The sequence below is a fragment of the Aethalodelphis obliquidens genome, unplaced genomic scaffold (genome assembly GCF_003676395.1).
Source record: "Aethalodelphis obliquidens isolate GAN/ISIS:26980383/991018 unplaced genomic scaffold, ASM367639v1 scaffold28, whole genome shotgun sequence".
Classification (NCBI taxonomy): Eukaryota; Metazoa; Chordata; class Mammalia; order Artiodactyla; family Delphinidae; genus Aethalodelphis; species Aethalodelphis obliquidens.
Window position 1 is genome coordinate 20249406 of NW_020837972.1, and position 19318 is coordinate 20268723.

Here is a 19318-nt window from a genome sequence, read left to right on the forward strand (position 1 = left end):
ATTGGTACCCCACTGTATGGATGTATCAGCCTATGTTCCATTCAACTACTAAAGGACACTTGGGCTATTTTCCTGTATTTTTCCAGTACAAATAAATCTACGCATAAACATTTATATTCAGGGTTTCGTGTGAACACAGATTTTCATTTCTATGTGTTAAATGCCAAAGAGTGTGATGATTACTGGGTTGCCTGGTGAGTGAATGTTTAGTTTTGTGAGAAACTCTCACATTGTTTTCCAGAGTAGCGACACCATTTTACGTTCCCTCCGTTGATGTAAGAGAGAAGCGGTTTCTCTGCACCCTCACCAGCGTTTGGTGGTATCAGTGTGCTCTAGTTTAGCCCATGCTAATAGGTGTGTAGGGTGTTTCATTGTGGTTTTAATTTGCTTTTCCCTAATGGCAAACGATGTTGAACATCTTTTCATGTGTTTATTTCTCATCCATAGCTTCTCCTTGGGAAAATACCTACGTCTTTCACCCATACTCCAATAGGATTTGTTGTCATTGTTGTTTTTCTGCTGAGTTTTGTGAGTTCTTTATATTGGGTTGGCCAAAAAGTTACAGGCAAAACCCGAACGAACTTTTTGGCCAGCCCAATATATAAGGGCCCCTTGGCCCAGAATTTTTGTGCTTGGCTGAATTTTTTGTCTCTTTCCGCCTTAAAGGCCAGCTTTTAGAGAGGCCTCTCCTGACCACCTGGCTAAATTATTTCCTCCTTTTCTCGCTCTCATAGATCACATCACAGTCTGTAATTCATGCTTACCTGTTTGCTTCCCTATTGGATCACAAGCACTTTGCTTGTTCGCTCAGCAGGTGTTTCTCCAGCACCTGGTGTGGTGCCTCGTACACAGCTGGCGCTCAGTGAACGGTCTGTCTACAAGCAGAACCCTCGCTGGCCAGCTGGATGAGACTCACTTGCCTCGAGCAGGACCCCAACTCTCCCACTTGGCCTTCTTCAGGCTGCTCAGAGCTACACGCCCTTCCCCTCAACACCTGCTCCTCTGTCACTTCCCAAGGCCGTTACCTGCAGCAGCTCACAGCTTAGTGCATCTTTGGGCTGTTGCCAGAGATGCATTCTGTACGTCCTCCACTGGGTACTCCACCTGCCAGGTGATCTGCTGGGCGCCAGCCGGGCCACTGCTGTTGTCAATTCCAAAGTCCACCTGCAAGATCTCATAGAAGGAGCCATTTGTTCTGCAAAACAAACACACAGTAAAGTGCAGTTTAAAACCTGAGACTCAGCAGAGTGTCAAGAACGCGATAAATGGCCACATTCCTCTTTGTCAACCCAGAGAAGGCTCGCCAAGTCCAACAGGTCACAGGCGGTGTCGACAGAGCCTGATTCACAGGCTGCCCACAGACGGCCCACACCTCCTACTGGACAGGCCATCCGTCTTCAGGGCCCTGTCCTTCCCTGAATGAGCAGCTCGGACAGCACTGCATCTCTGGGCACTGTCACCGCTCAGTCCTCCCCAACCCCACGCCCGCGGACGCCACGATCCAGGTACCACACACGGGACGTGGCCCGACACCTTCACCTAGGGCCACCATTACTCCAATCATGAGGCACGGCCTGGATTCTGGCTGTTTCTACGTCTACTTGCTGACCTGTGTGGCTGTGGACCCGTGGTGCAAACTCTGAGCTTTAGAATTTGGGGAGAACATTGGTGCCTACGTGGGCTTGTGAAAGCATCGTGAGACCAAGGATGGGAAAGGACCCCATAAGGTGCCTCGTCCGTGATATCAACTATGAGCTACATGAATAAGGAGCTACGCTGGGTTCTTCATGTCCTCAGTCTGCAACGGGATGGGGTGGGATGTAAGAAAAACCCCATGAATAAGGAGCTACGCCGGGTTCTTCATGTCCTCAGCCTGCAACGGGATGGGATGGGATGTAAGAAATCCCCCATGAATAAGGAGCTATGCCGGGTTCTTCATGTCCTCAGCCTGCAATGGGATGGGGTGGGATGTAAGAAATTCCCCATGAATAAGGAGCTATGCCGGGTTCTTCATGTCCTCAGCCTGCAATGGGATGGGGTGGGATGTAAGAAAACCCCCACCTGGAATGGAAGTTGGTGCAGCCACTGTGGAAAACAGCATGGAGGTTCCTCAGAAAACTAAAAATAGAACTACCATATGAACCAGCAATCCCACTCCTGGGCATGTATCTGGACAAAACTAATAATTCAAAATGATACATGCACCCCTATGTTCATAGCAGCACTGTTCACAATAGCCAAGACATGGAAGCAACCTAAATGTCCATGGACAGAGGAATGGATAAAGAAGATGTGGTACATATATACGATGGAATACTACTCGGCCACAAAAAAGAATGAAATAAAGCCATTTGCAGCAACATGGATGGACCTAGAGATGATCATACTAAGTGAAGTAAGTCAGACAGAGAAAGACAAATATCATACGTATCACTTGTATGTGGAGTCTAAAAAAATGACACAAACGAACCTATCTATGAAACAGAAACAGAATCATGGACACAGAGAACAGACTGGTCGTTGCCGGGGGAGGGGGGCGGGTTGGGGGAGGGATGGAGTGGGAGTTTGGGGTCAGCAGATGTAAGCTGTTCTATATAGGATGGATAAACAACAAGGTCCTACTGTAGAGCACAGGGAGTTATATTCAATATCCTGTGATAAACCATCATGGAAAAGAATATTTTTTAAAATGTATATATATGTATATCTGAATGACTTTGCTGTACAGCAGAAATTAACACAACACTGTAAATCAACTATACTTCATAAAAATAAATTAATTAATAATAAATAAATAAAAAGAACCCCCCGCCTGCCTTCATTCATGGAGTGACAACACTGTACGTGTGTTTGGAGGAGGGGGGAGAAGGCGGACGGGGCACGTGTACGGGGCAGCGTCCTTCTCAGCACCTTTCTGCATAGGGGGAGCCTCTCATCATGGACATGGACTTGTAAATCGCGGGCTGACTCTTGCACTGAACAGAGAGTTCAAACAAAAAGCCACCCAGCACAGGATTTGTGAATGACTTCTGTTGCGTAAGTCTCTGTGCATCACTGTGTTTCTAGCTTTACCCAGATCCAAGGAATATGACAGCAAGGACCTTTATTCTGGTTTCTGTGGGAAGGAATGGGGGAGGCAGAGTAAGCAGGCTTAGGTTCCACTAATTCGAACCATTTCAGAGGACCTGGGACAAAAAGACTGTCCGGGTTGCCTGGCACCTGGCCCTGGGCTGATGAAGGTGGGTGGAGAGTGGCCCTGAGTGTGAGAGCTCAGTAAGGGAAGTGGTTGGGGCAGAGGCTCCGGAGGGACTGGGTTTTCCTTGCAAAGCACCCTTCAGGGCTTCCTACTATCTTAGAAATTGGCTGATCTTGGGAAGGGCGGTCCCTTCCATGTCAGCAAGGGCCCAGATGTCAAAGCATCAAGACACAGAAAACAAAAGATGTGGGTACCACCAGCCTGTCTTCAGGGACCCCTTCTAGCCATCGTTACTCCGCTTATCACTCACAGTGACAATAAAGGTTGTTTTGTAAAGGAAAAGGGAGAGAGATACACAGAGAGAAAAACTTTCCTTGCTCTCTAATGATCTAATGATTACGTCCTCTAATAGATTATTTTACTCTGATGGATTTCAGGAAGTGCTGAGGCTGAGATGACAAAGGTTCTCCTACTTTGCATAGTCCTGGAAATGGGACGAGAGAGGTTGCTTCTGGTATTTGGGACTATTTGTTTTCTTTCTTTTTTTTTTTAGTGCTTTTCCCTGAGCATTAAACTTAAGAGCTGACCAAAAACAAGGTAAATACTTTGATGTATTTACCAAATCCAAAAGCCATTCAAATACTTTGAATGATGACTTACATCAAACGAACCCAAAGCATCCTTGACTTCATGTCCCAAATGACCCTCATCCACAAGGTAACTTGCTCAACCTCTGACTTTGTCTGTAGACAGTAACTTTATGAGAACAAAAGTGTGTCTGTGTGGTTCCCCGTTTGTCTGCAGACAGTAACTTTATGAGAACAAAAGTGTGTCTGTGCGGTTCCCGGTTCCATCTTCAAGGGCTGGCATGGTGCCTGGCGATTGCAGGAACTCCTTCAGTATTTGTTTAATTAATTAAATATCCTCAAAGTTCTGGCAGAACGTCCTGTAAAATTCTGGGGATGTAATGTACATTCTGGGAGGCAAGGAACTACCAGTCAACTGAGTCTTGAACTATATTCTTGTGCTTGGCTGGTAAGTATACTTAGATACACTTTCCTTCCCAGGAGAGACTTGTGTCTCTCCTATTAGAACATTAGTTCTCTGGTGGGGGAAGGGACAGTAGGGAGTTTAAGACTGACGTGTACACCCTGCTATATTTAAAATGGATAACTAATAAGGACTTACTATATAGCACAGGGGACTCTGCTCAATATTATGTAACAACCTAAATGGAAAAGAATTTGAAAAAGAATGGATACATGTATATGTATAACTGAATCACTTTGCTGTACACCTGAAACTAACACATTGTTAATCAACTCTACTCCAACATAAAATAAAAAGTTAAAAAAAAAATAAAGGCACTCCAAAAATTACAATAAAGGGGAAAGAAAAGAACATTGGCTGTCAACTGCAGGCAGTTTTGGGAATATCTGGCCATGCGTGGAGATGAGTTTGGGAGTCGCAGTTTGGGTAACACTACTAGTGGGTAGAGACTGGAGATGCTGCTAAATATCTTATGAAGGACACGACAGCTGCCTCACACCCTCTGTGATCATTTTCTGGCTCAAAATGTTAATAGTACCAGGGCTGAGAAACCCTACACTGAACTGTAAGTTTTTCAAAGGCAGAGCCTGTTATTAACACCTTCGTCACTCCAGGGTTTAGCTTAGTAACTGGTAGGTTTATTTGGTCAGTAATTTTTTTTTTTTTTTTTTTTTGGCCGCACCGCGGCTTGTGGGATCTTAGTTCCCTGACCAGGGATTGAACCCAGGTCCTCGGCAGTGAAAGCGTGGAGTCCTAACCACTGGACCTCCAGGGAATTCCCTGCTCAGTAATATTTACTGAGCACCCACTAAGTGCCAGAAGATGGAAATACAGATGCAGCTGCAAAAGAGATGCAGTGCCTGCCTTAGCAATCATGTAAATTAACCACAAATAGCAGTAACTGTTATCACTAAAATCAAACAGAGGAGTTTAATTTGCATTAAAAAGTTAAACAGCAAATTAAAACCACAAGGAGATACCATGACACACCTATCAGAATGGTTAAAATTAAAGACAGATAGATAGATAGATAGATATGATGGATGGATAGATAGATAGATAGAACCAAATGCTGTCAAGGGCTCAAAGAAAATGAATCACTTATAAACCTATATATGAAGGTTCATAGCAGCTTTATTTGAAACAGCCCCAAACTACAACATTGCTCAAATACAATGGTTAGAAAAACTGTAGTATGTACATTCATACCAGGGAACACTGAGAAACAAAAAGGAGCAGCATTGATACAAGCAACAGCTGGGATGGATCTCACGGGACCATTGTAGAGGTAAAGGACAGATTTATGGCTGCAAGGTGCGATGGCCTGATAGTCTGAGTCTCTCACAGATTCCTGTGTTGAATCCTAACCCCCAAGGTGATGGTGTTAGGAGGTGGGGTCTTTGGGACGTGATCAGATCACGAGGGTGCAGCCCCCATGAGTAGCATTAGTGCCCTTACAAAGACCCCAGAGAGCTCCCGAGCCCCCTCTGCAATGTGTAGTTACAGGGAAAGCTTGCATCGCCAAATCTCTCTTGTTTGGTGGATTCTGCTGTTATTATTTTAATCTCAAATACAGTTTTCCAGCATGTGTACTCTACAAAATTTCCCATCTGACTCTTTAATGATCTCCTAACAAGTAATCCATCCCCTTGCCCTACTTTCCAACCACAGGAAAATAATCTTTTTCCTCTCTCTCTCACGCTTTTTTTTTTTTTTAAGTAAAATTTACCTTGTGACTTTATTTTTGCTTTGCCAACACTTCCCAGAGCTGAAAACAATAAATCTTGATAATGAACGAACACTCTGCTTTCTTGGCTGCCAGATCCACAGCTATTTCTCATGATAACAACTCACACTCACTTCCAGCCTAGCTGATTTTATCAGCAGCATCGTGACCAAGTCCTGACACAGCTAAGACAACTGCTGTAATTATTTTTTTCTTTGCCTCTATCTTTCTGACAATATCCCAAACCTCCCCAGAAAGTGATGGTTCAAAATTATTTAAAATGAACTCCCTAAATACAATTTTTGGAAGTTGTCTTTCTTTTTGTTTCCTCCTGTTATTGCTCTTGATAAAAAATACTTATTATGTAGAAAGACTTACGGAATCCATTTCTGAATGAATCTCCCTAAGTTAGAAAAACATCCTAGTCTGGGTGACTTAAGCAATGATGTAGTATGAGCTGGCAACATGCACAGGGGAAGGGCTTTCAGATCTTGTTAACTCTCCTTAAGGATCCTGGGGTAAAAATTTGGGGGTGAATATTCATGGGTCTGTGGGTTTGTCTTAGAGCAGAGCTGGGGATTTGTATTTTTTTTTTTTTGTATTTTTAATTGTATACTGTAGTATCACTTTTTGAATAAAAAGAATACACTCTCAGGATTCAAAAGCCTAAAAGAAGATAACTGAAAATTCTCCCTTTCATTGTTACACTCCAAACCATCAGCCCAACAGGATTTTGATTCGTTTTCTCATTGGTCCTCCACAGAGAGTCTGGGCACCTACAAGCCTGAACATGAGTGATTCTCTTTGCCTGGTTTTTACAGAAACGGTGTACATTGCACACGCTGTTCTGCCTCTAGAATATTTGATCTCTCACCCAAAGGGAAAGGAGAGCTCTGGTCATTCTCTCCCTGGCAATGAAGTGCTATGGTCTGGAAGTGAGGTCAGAACAAGTCACATGGCTCCATCTGACCACGGGCTCCAGCAAGGACCATCCTTCTGCGAGTCCAGAGGGGAAGGGGTGAGCCACGCTCAGGACTTGGGAACGAGGCAGCCCTGGCTGAGGCAGGAACTGTCCGGGAGGATAAAATGTCCTCTACACTACAGGTTCTCTGGCTGGTCTGAGAATTAAATTGACATGAGACAGATGAACAGGAGAAAATCAAACTTTAATAACCTATATATATATATATGAGGGAGATCCAGGAAAACTGAGCGACTTGCCAACATGGCTAAACCCTCACCTTAAATACCATCTTCAGCTAAAGACAAAAGAAGATGCTGAGGTTAGAGGAAGGCAATTCACATGGAGATGGAGAAGCAAATGTTTAGTAACTAAATGTTTGCTGGGCCAGACAGAGACAAGGGGACACAGAGTGGACTCTGATCTCTAGGTCCTGTTTCCCCACCACCACACCTAGTCCATATTCCTTGCAGACATCTCCGGTGATAGCGCTATTCTGGGACTAGGCCCTCTGTCTAAATTTTTTAGGCAGTTAGAGGGAAGATCAAAGTTTCTTTGTGTGAGTCTTATGGGCCTTGATGGTTTTCAGCTCAAAACAATTTGCATGCCAAAGAAATATTTTGTAGTGGCAAATTCTGTTCCCTTCTAGAACTGTTATGCACTACTGGTGAGAATGTAAAGTGGTACAGCCGCTATAGAAAACATTACAGTGATTCCTCAAAAAATTAGAATTACCGTCGGATCCAGCAGAATTCCACTCCTGGTTCGATACCCAAAGGAATTGAAAGCAAGGTCTCAAAGAAATACATGTGCACTCATATGCACAGTGAAGCAGGAGGGAAGGGGTCAGGGTACAACCTTGAAAAGAATGATATAGCCATAGGACAAGCCAAAAACTGGGGAGAACCAACGAGGTCCAAGATGGCAGACGATCCTACTTCCGGTGGACCTGGAGCCTCATTATATGCTCATTGTAATGCATTAGCAACTATATGACACACCCACCAGCGCCATGACAGTTCGGAGGCCGACCATGAAAGGCCAGAAAGTGGGTGGTGGCCCAATTCCTGGAAATCCCTGCCCCTTCCCCCCAAATAATTGGAATACTCCTCCCACCCAGCCAATGAAATTACCAGCCCATTAAGACTAACCACACCATATTTCTGGGCTCTCTCACTTTCTGAGATGGCCCACACTCTGCCTGTGGAGTGTGTTTCTCTCCAAGTAAATCCATTTCTTACCGATCACTTAGTCTCCCAATTCTTTCTCGACAAAGCAAGAAACTTAAATTCACCAGGAACAATAGCAGCGTTATTCACAAGAGATAAAACATGGATGCAACCCAAGTGTCCTCGGAGACCAACGGATGGATTAGCAAAATGTGGTCTGTCCATACAGTGGAATATTATTAGCCTTAAAAAGGAGGGAGGGCTCTTTGGTGGGGCTAATGGCGGGCTCTGGGAGGGTTCACGCCAAGGGGTACTTCCCAGAACTTCTGCTGCCAGTGTCCTTGTCACTGCGGTGAGCCACATCCACCCCCCATCTCTGCAGGAGACGCTGCAACACTAGCAGGGAGAGGAATGGTGTGTACTGAAGTAACAGACCTCTGTTGACCAACCGTGTGGCTGACAAGGTCTTGATGCTCCGACCGGGTGTCAGGCCTGAGCCTCTGAGATGGGAGACCCAAGTTCAGGATATTGGTCCACCAGAGACCTCCCAGCTCCACATAATATCAAATGATCTCCCAGAGATCTCCATCTCAACGCTAAGACCCAGCTCCACTAAATGACCAGCAAGCTACAGTGCTGGACACCCTATGCCAAACAACTAGCAAGACAGGAACACAACCCCACCCATTAGCAGACAGGCTGCATAAAATCATAATAAGGTCACAGACATCCCAAAACACACCACCAGATGCAGTCCTGCCCACCAGAAAGACAAGATCCAGCCTCATCCACCAGAACACAGGCACCAGTCCCCTCCACCAGGAAGCCTACACAATGCACTGAACCAACTTTACCCACTGGGGGCAGACACCAAAAACAACAGGAACTACGAATCTGCAGCCTGCGAAAAGGAGACCCCAAACACAGTAAGATAAGCAAAATGACAAGACAGAGAAATCCACAGCAGATGAAGGAGCAAGATAAAAACCCATCAGACCAAACAAATGAAGAGGAAATAGGCAGTCTACCTGAAAAAGAATTCAGAGTAATGATAGGAAAGATGATCCAAAATCTTGGAAATAGAATGGAGAAAATACAAGAAACATTTAACAATGACCTAGAAGAACTAAAGAGCAAACAAACAATGACGAACAACACAATAACTGAAATTAAAAATTCTCTATAAGGAATCAATAGCAGAATAACTGAGGCAGAAGAACGGATAAGAGACCTGGAAGATAAAATAGTGAAAATAACTACCAAAGAGCAGAAGAAAGAAAAAAGAATGTAAAGAATCGAGGACAGTCTCAGAGACCTCTGGGACAACATTAAATACACCAACATGAGAATTATAGGGGTCCCAGAAGAAGAGAAAAAGAAAGGGACTGAGAAAATATTTGAAGAGATTATAATTGAAAACTTCCCTAATATGGGAAAGGAAATAGTCAGTCAAGTCCAGGAAGTGCAGAGAGTCCCATACGGGATAAATCCAAGGAAAAACACGCCAAGAAACATATTAGTCAAACTGTCAAAAATTAAATACAAAGAAAAAATATTAAAAGCAGCAAGGGAAAAGCAACAAATAACATACAACGGAATCCCCATAATGTTAACAGCTGATCTTTCAGCAGAAACTCTGCAAACCAGAAGGTAGTGGCAGGACATATTTAAAGTGATGAAAGGGAAAAACCTACAATCAAAATTACTCTACCCAGCAAGGATCTCATCCGATTCGACAGAGAAATTAAAACCTTTACAGACAAGCAAAAGCTAAGAGAATTCAGCACCACCAAACCAGCCTTACAACAAATGCGAAAGGAACTTCTCTAGGCAGGAAACACAAGAGAAGGAAAAGACCTACAAAAACAAACCCAAAACAATTAAGAAAATGGTAATAGGAACATACATACAGGTAATTACTTTAAATGTAAATGGATTAAATGCTCCCACCAAAAGACATAGACTGGCTGAATGGAAACAAAAACAAGACCCATATATATGCTGTCTACAAGTGACCCACTTCAGACCTAGGGACACTACAGATTGAAAGTGAGGGGATGGAAAAAGATATTCCATGCAAATGGAAATCAAAAGAAAGCTGCAGTAGCAATTCTCATATCAGACAAAATAGACTTTAAAATAAAGACTATTAAAAGAGACAAAGAAGGACAATGCACAATGATCGAAGGATCAATCCAAGAAGAAGATATAACAATTGTAAATATTTATGCACCCAACGTAGGAGCACCTCAATACATAAGGCAAATGCTAACAGCCGTAAAAGGGGAAATTGACAGTAACACAATCATAGTAGGGGACTTTAACACCCCACTTTCACCAGTAGACAGAGCATCTAAAATGGAACTAAATAAGGAAACACAGCTTTAAATGATACATTAAGCAAGATGGACTTAATTGATATTTATAGGACATTCCATCCAAAAACAACAGAATACACTTTCTTCTCAAGTGCTCGTGGAACATTCTCCAGGATAGAGCGTATCTTGGGTCACAAATCAAGCCTTGGTAAATTTAAGAAAATTGAAATTGTATCAAGACTCTTTTCCAACCACAACGCTATGAGACTAGATATCAGTTACAGGAAAAAATCTGTAAAAAATACAAACACATGGAGGCTAAACAATACACTACTACATAACCAAGAGCTCACTGAAGAAATCAAAGAGAAAATTAAAAAAATACCTAGAAACAAATGACAATGAAAACACGACAACCCAAAATCTATGGGATGCAGCAAAAGCAGTTCTAAGAGGGAAGTTTAGAGCAATACAATCCTACCTCAAGAAACAAGAAACATCTCAAATAAACAACCTAACCTTACTCCTAAAGCAATTAGAGAAAGAAGAACAAAAAAACCCAAAGTTAGCAGAAGGAAAGAAATCATAAAGATCAGATCAGAAATAAATGAAAAAGAAATGAAGGAAACAATAGCAAAGATCAATAAAATTAAAAGCTAGTTCTTTGAGAAGATAAACAAAATTGATAAACCATTAGCCAGACTCATCAAGAAAAAAAGGGAGAAGACTCAAATCAACAGAATTAGAAATGAAAAAGGAGAAGTAACAACTGACACTGCAGAAATACAAAAGATCATGAGACATTATACAAGCAACTATACGCCAATAAAATGGACAACCTGGAAGAAATGGACAAATTCTTAGAAAAGCACAACCTTCCTAGACTGAACCAGGAAGAAATAGAAAATATAAACAGACCAATCACAAGTGCTGAAATTGAAACTGTGATTAAAAATCTTCCAACAAACAAAAGCCCAGCACCAGATGGCTTCCTAGGCGAATTCTACCAAACATTTAGAGAAGACTTAACACCTATCCTTCTCAAAATCTTCCAAAATATAGCAGAGGGAGGAACAAGCCAAACACATTCTACAAGGCCACCATCACCCTGATACCAAAACCAGACAAAGATGTCACAAAAAAGGAAAACTACAGGCCAATATCAGTGATGAACATAGGTGCAAAAATCCTCAACAAAATGCTAGCAAACAGAATCCAGCTGCAGACTAAAAGGATCATACACCATGATCAAGTGGGGTTTATCCCAGGAATGCAAGGATTCTTCAATATACACAAATCAATCAATGTGATAAACCATATTAACAAACTGAAGAAGAAAAACCATATGCTCATCTCAATGGACGCAGAAAAAGCTTTAAATAAAATTCAACACCCATTTATGATAAAACCCCTCCAGAAAGTAGGCATAGAGGGAACCTACCTGAACATAATAAAGGCCATATATGACAAACCCACAGCCAACATCATTATCAATGGTGAAAAACTGAAACCATTTCACTAAGATCAGGAACAAGATGAGGTTGCCCACTCTCACCACTATTATTCAACATAGTTTTGGAAGTTTTAGCCACAGCAATCAGAGAAGAAAAAGAAATAAAAGGAATCCAAATTGGAAAAGAAGAAGTAAAACTGTCACTGTTTGCAGATGACATGATACTATACATAGAGAATTCTAAAGATGTTACCAGAAAACTACTAGGGCTAATCAATGAATTTGGTGACGTAGCAGGATACAAAAATAATGCACAGAAATCTCTTGCATTCCTATACACTAATGATGAAAAATCTGAAAGAGAAATTAAGGAAATACTCCTATTTAACATTGCAACAAAAAGAATAAAATACCTAGGAATAAACCTACCTAAGGAGACAAAAGACCTGCATGCAGAAACCTATAAGACACTGATGAAAGAAATTAAAGATGATACAAACAGATGGAGAGATATACCACGTTCTTGGATTGGAAGAATCAACATTGTGAAAATGACTATACTACCCAAAGCAATCTACAGATTCAATGCAATCCCTATCAAACTACCAATGGCATTTTTCACAGAACTAGAACACAAAATTTCACAATTTGTATGGAAACACAAAAGACCCCAAATAGCCAAAGCAATCTTGAGAAAGAAAAACAGAGCTGGAGGAATCCGGCTCCCTGACTTCAGACTATACTACAAAAGCTACAGTAATCAAGACAGTATGGTACTGGCACAAAAACAGAAATATAAATCAATGGAACAGGATCAAAAACCTAGAGATAAACCCATACACATATGGTCAACTTATTTTTGATAAAGGAGGCAAGAATATACAATGGAGAAAAGACAGCGTCTTCAGTAAGTGGTGCTGGGAAAACTGGACAGCTACATGTAAAAGAATGAAATTAGAACACTCCCTAACACCACACACAAAAATAAACTCAAAATGGCTTAAAGACCTAAATGTAAGGCCAGACACTATAAAACTCTTAGAGGAGAACATAGGCAGAACACTCTATGACATACATCACAGCAAGATCCTTTTTGACCCACCTCTTAGAGAAATGGAAATAAAAACAAAAATAAACAAATGGGACCTAATGAAACTTAACAGCTTTTGCACAGCAAAGGAAACCATAAACATGATGAAACGACAACCCTCAGAATGGGAGAAAATATTTGCAAACGAAGCAACTGACAGAGGATTAATCTCCAACATTTACAAGCAGCTCATGCAGCTCAGTAACAAAAAAACATACAACCCAATCCAAAAATGGGCAGAAGACCTAAATAGACATTTCTCCAAAGAAGATATACAGATTGCCAACAAACACATGAAAGGATGCTCAACACCACTAATCATTAGAGAAATGCAAATCAAAACCACAATGAGGTATCACCTCATACCAGTCAGCATGGCCATCATCAAAGAATCTATAAACAATAAATGCTGGAGAGGGTGTGGAGGAAAGGGAACCCTGTTGCAGTGTTGGTGGGAATGTAAATTGATACAGCCACTATGGAGAACAGTATGGAGGTTCCTTAAAAAACTAAAAATGGAACTATCCTACAACCCAGCAGTCCCACCACTGGTCATATACCCTGAGAAAAGCATAATTCAAAAAGAGTCATGCACCACAATGTTCATTCCAGCTCTATTTAGAATAGTCAGGACATGGGAGCAACCTAGGTGTCTATCGACAGGTGAATGGATAAAGAAGATGTGGCCCATATATACAATGGAATATTACTCAGCCATAAAAGGGACGAAATTGAGTTATTTGTAGTGAGGTGGGTAGACCTAGAGTCTGTCATACAGAGTGAAGTAAGTCCGAAAGAGAAAAACAAATACCGTATGCTAACACATGTATATGGAATCCAAAAAAAAAGGTTCTGAAGAACCTAGGGGCAGGACAGGAATAAAGACGCAGACACAGAGAATGGACCTGAGGACACGGGGAAGGGGAAGGGGAAGCTGGGATGAAGTGAGAGAATAGCATGGACATATATACACTACTAAACGTAAAATAGATAGCTAGTGGGAAGCAGTCGCATAGCACAGGGAGATCAGCTCGGTGCTTTGTGACCACCTAGAGAGGTGGATAGGGAGGGTGGGAGGGAGACACAAGAGGGAGGGGGTAGGGGGATATATGTATACGTGTAGCTGATATGCTTTGTTATATAGCAGCAAGTAACACAACATTGTAAAGCAATGATACTCCATTAAAGATGTTAAATTTAAATAAAAAGGAAGGGAATTCTGGTATCTGCTACAACATGTATGAACCTAGAGGCCATAATGCAGAATGAAATAAGGCAGTCACAAAAAGACCAATACTATATGATTCCACTTCTATGAGATACTTAGAATGGTGATTGCCAAAGGTTGGAGTGACAGGGTGGAGAAGGTGACATGATTTAATATGTAGAGTTTCAGTCTTACAAAATGAAAAGAGTTATCCAGATGGAGCGTGATGATGGTTGCACAAAATTATAAATGTATTTAATATCGCTGAAATGTACACTTAAAATGGTTAAAACTTTATCACATCTTTACATAACCACAATAAAAAAAAAATTGAGAGACACAAAGAGAGAGAGAGCGAAGCTTCGGGAGCACATTTACATGCTGAATGTCACCAGTAAGGAATCGGAAGTTATTCTTGTAACTTTCAACCCATCTGCTGGTTTTCAGTACCTCTCAGTTGGGCAGGAATTCAATGGAAGAAACTTTTATAGGCTCCTGAAACCCCAGACGGTATAAATGTGCGTAAGTGAAGAGCTCTCCGTCAGGAAGTGTGCATTCCCTGGTATCCAATTAATTAAAGCTCAATGATTCCATCACGTCCCCTACTTGGCCCATTGTATTCACTGCAACAGCCTCCAAAGCCTTCTTAGAGGCCAATTACTCCAAAGTAATTAGGTCTTAAGGCAACCATACTTAAAAGGATTGCGTGCATTTGATTTCTCTAACTTCTTCTTGGCTAATTACAGCTATGCGAATGCTCCCGACATTCTCCTGCTGGAAACGTGGACTTATCTAGAATGTGTTGATTATGATATTGTTTTGTCTGGCTCACCAAGTATCAGCTAGAATCATGCAGGAGGAAATGGTAAACCATATTAAAGAAAAGCGTGTTTCTCTTTTGTCTTGCAAAACCTGCTCAAGTCCAGTGAGAGAAAGCCAAAGTGGGATGGCTCAGGATAGGAAATGACCCCGGTGTTCATCATGAGAGCAGTTCCTTCTCTAGGCTCCAGGAAAGAGAAGCAGGGTCCAGGGAAGGGTTCAGGCCCCACTGCTGTGCACCTGCCCCGATGCTCAGCTCACGTTAGCAGAACTGGAAAAGCTCATTTTGCGGAAACAGCTTCATTAGTGCCTCACAAAGGAATGAGAATGATGTCTGGATAATGATGAAATCTGGGTGTTAAGTACTAGCTCAGCCCTGTAGAGGCAGCAAAATTTGCCACCCAATTTTGTCTCTTTGTGAGACAGGAAGTGGGCAGGGCACAGCCTTTAAAAGAATAACATAGCCATGGAGGACACGACATAAACTGGTTAGAACAAACGAGGTTCAAGATGGCAGACGACTGGTTTCCACTAGACCTTGAGCCTCATGATACACTCACAGGCACCGTGACGGTTCCGAGGCCAACCATAAAAGGGCAAAAAGTGGGCGGTGGCCCAATTCCTGGAAAGCCCCGTCCCTGCCCCCCAAATAGCTGGAATAATCCTCCCACTGACTACCCAGCCTATAAAAATTAACCACCCCATATTTCAGGGCCTCTTGCTTTCCCAGATGGCTCACACTCTGTCTATGGAGTATGTGTCTCCCTGAATATACCTGCCTTCACTTTACTATATCCTTCCCTGCACAAAGCCAAGAACCGACACTTGGTGGCCTTCCCAGGGACTCGCCTGAGACCTGGGGTGTGACCATCCTCTCGCACTGTTTTTTTTTCCTGCAACATTTGGAATAAGGATTATTTTAGGCTGATTATTTTTAAGAAAGAGAAGGCTCGGGAAGCCTTTCTTTTTACCTCTCCCCTAGCTGGCTAAAGAGTTTAGATAAAGAACCTATTCCTGGAATCAAGCTATCCCCAGAGATACCTGTAAACAATATGGGCTTGGTGTGGTGAGGGAAACTGGTTACCTCTTGGGGCCCCAGCTGAACTGAATCCCCCCTGGTCAGGCAGGGATTCTTTCCTGCTCAGAGTTATGCTGCCAGGAAGGAAACTGGGTTTGCCGCAAGCAAGGCAGGTTTTTACTCAACGGCCAGAGGATGAAGAAGGGGAATTGATGCTCTAAGGGAACCGGCTCCCGGAAGGGAATGAGGCAGGCTGGGACCTGGGACTTGGGTCCCTTTGCTGCAACGCTTGCACCTGGACAAACCTCTCCTTGAGCAACAGAATACAAAGAAAGTATATGGGACTAAAAATAACTGTGTGCATTTGCAGTTGGGGCAAATTATGGACGAAAAGATACGAAAGACCAAAAAACTCAGCTGCCACTTCTGAAGAGCCGGGGAGCAAAAGCTGGGGGTCGGGAGCCAAAGCAGGGCACCGCGCATGCCCCCTGCACTCACCTCAACCAAAGGGGTGGGCAGACCACCTGAGCCACGCCTCCAGCCCGACCCCTGGACACACCCCTACCCTCACCCCGTATAAGGAATAAGCTCACCGCCCCCTGAGGTGCGCAAGGGAACCTGTTGTTTGTTCTCACTCCCCTCTGCTGCAGCAGGGGCCCCAGTAAAGCCTTGCCTGAATTTCTTACCTGGCTTCTAGTCAATTTCTATTGATTAAGGAGGCCAAGAGCCCTGGTCGGTATCAGAAGGGGAGCAAGGGAGTTTAAGGGGTAGAAGGGAGTCAGGTCATCAGGGCTCTAGGAAAGGGGTGATTTCCAGCAGGCAGTTGGGGCATGCACAGTCTTGCACGCTCCTTTCCGCATGGCACAAATTGTGCAGCGTGTAAACCCCCCTTTGGGCAGAGACCTCATCATGGTGATGAAGCAAAGGTGACTTTAGGACACCTCCAGGTTGCATCTGCGCAGGTGCGTTCCTGAGGTCAAGCCCGAGCCACTGTATCTAAGGACAGCTGCAAAGCGTGTGTGTCTCTCTCTCTCTCTCTCACCCCCCCACCCCGTCTCCCCCCCTCCCCCCTCTCCCTCCCCCCCCCCCCACCCCCGCTGATGTAGCTGTCTCAGCCTGGTTTTGCTGCAGGCCTTCTGGGCATCCTGTTGGTAAAACACCACTAGCTGGTACATGTAAAAACAGTTGATTTGCCCTGGGGCACGGGCTGCTTAGCATGGGTAACAAACTCGGCAGGGGCTAGAGTTCAGAGTCCACTCTGGGCCCCCTTGTCACAGCTGCCTGGCCCAGCAAACATTGGTTTACCAAACATTTGCTTTCCCATCTCCACGTGAATTGCCTCTCTCCCCTCTGAGGTCCCAAACCCCTACCTCAGTATCCTCTTTTGCCTTTAGCTGCGGATGGCATTTAAGGTGAGGGTTTCAGCCATTTTGGCGAGTTGCTCAGATTTCCTGGGTCTCTCCCATGTATACATGTTTTTCAACTTTGATGTTCTCCTGTTAATCTGTCTTATATGTCGGTTTAATTCTTAGACCAGCCAGAAGAACCCAGAAGGGCAGAGGAAAATCTGTTCCTCCCTGACAAGGACACATAGGAATTGGCCAGTGTCTAAGAAATGACAAATGAAGACCAGAGGCCAACTCTGACCCCTAGGTCTTCTTCATTCAGCCTACTTAGCATTTGTCAAAGTCAAAATTAAACATGTCATATGAAGCTATGCATTTCTATTGGTCAGAAACTTCACTCTATTACAGGACAGACTATGATCTTACACATGATGATCAAAAGCTTGCCACAGAGAAACACCCTCCAAGGGTCTCAGCTCACGGGGGTGAAGCCCCTCATCAGACACTGTCTCTGCTCTTCACCAAAACTGCTTTTACCTTTTCAATGAAATTTTTAAAAAAGGGCTGACTCTACTGTGGTCTGGGCTCTGACAAAGCAATTATTTTATTTGCTGCCTTGAAGCAGGTAAAGTGAGAACCCAAAGGGGTTTCTGGGAAGAAAAACAAAATACAGATGCAATTATCTTTGAGGCTCTATTTTCATTTACCTAACTGTGTGCTTTCATTACAAAATCAGCTTTTTGGTAATTTCTTTCTTCATGGTTGAAAAAGAAATTAAACCAACAAACAAAAAACACACTGCATTTGGAGTCAATTCTTCAGGGTCCATGTCTGCTGAAAGAAGAAAGCTTTCAGAACAATGTTTCGAAGGCTGGGCCGCTCTTTTTATTTTAATTCATTTAATCCCCACAGTGAGCCTGCAAGGAAATTGCCGCTTCACAGAAGAGGTTCAGAGAGTTTGTCATTTAAATTCATACAACTGTGCAGAGACAGAGGTGTCCCCAAGGAACCCAGCTCTCTACCTTCAAACCCCAGGCTACACCTGCCTCTAAAAAGCCCCCGTTTCCCTGGATCTGAAAGATTCTTTCCAGATCCCACTGGGGGTTGCTTCTGTCACAGCGGGATGCTGGGTGGTGTGCAGGGGGTCTCCAGGCCGGAAGAGCCAGCAGACACCCTCAGAGGGTGAGACCTCTGCAGATACAACACACAAGTGTGGGTCTCGAAAGCAGCAATCAGCTTATTTGCATCTAGAAAACAGCCCTGTTGAAATCCCAGCCTTTTTATTGGTTCATTACGCTTTCCATCAACTATCTTTTCTGTGTATTTATCACAGTGGTGTGAAGGTTTACTTCTAACGGGTTTATAAATGGATTCTTTCAACATTTTATCCGGCATTTGCATATTAATCATATCGGGATAGGCTTCTTTGTGACTAAGAAATGTGCTTTCTCATTTATCTTGAAATGCAGTGCTCTCCTGTCTAGCCTTCCCCCACTTTTGATACAGTGTGGATAATAAAAATGTTAATTTAGTCAATACATATAGGTCCCTCACTCAGTGCTAGGCACTGGTACTAGCACTTTACATGGATAAAATAGTTTAATCCACACTGCACATCTGTTGGGTGATGGGATGGGCATGGCTCCCAAGGGCACATGCATTTCCTAATCCCAAGGACCTGTGAATGGGACCTTCTCTGGAAATAGGGTCTTTGCAGATGCAACCAAGTTAAGGATCTTGACATAAGGAGACTGCCCTGGATTACCCAGGTGGGTCCTGCCTGTGCTGGGCTGGATGGTCTTTTTAAAAGATATGACCACTTGGAACCTATGAATGTGACCGTATTTGGAAAAAGAGTCTTTACAGATGTAAGTAAGTGACAGATCTTGAGATGCACTCACCCTGGATTAGCAAGCTCGGCCCTCAATCCAATAGCCAGTATCCTTATAAGAAGACGAGAAAAAA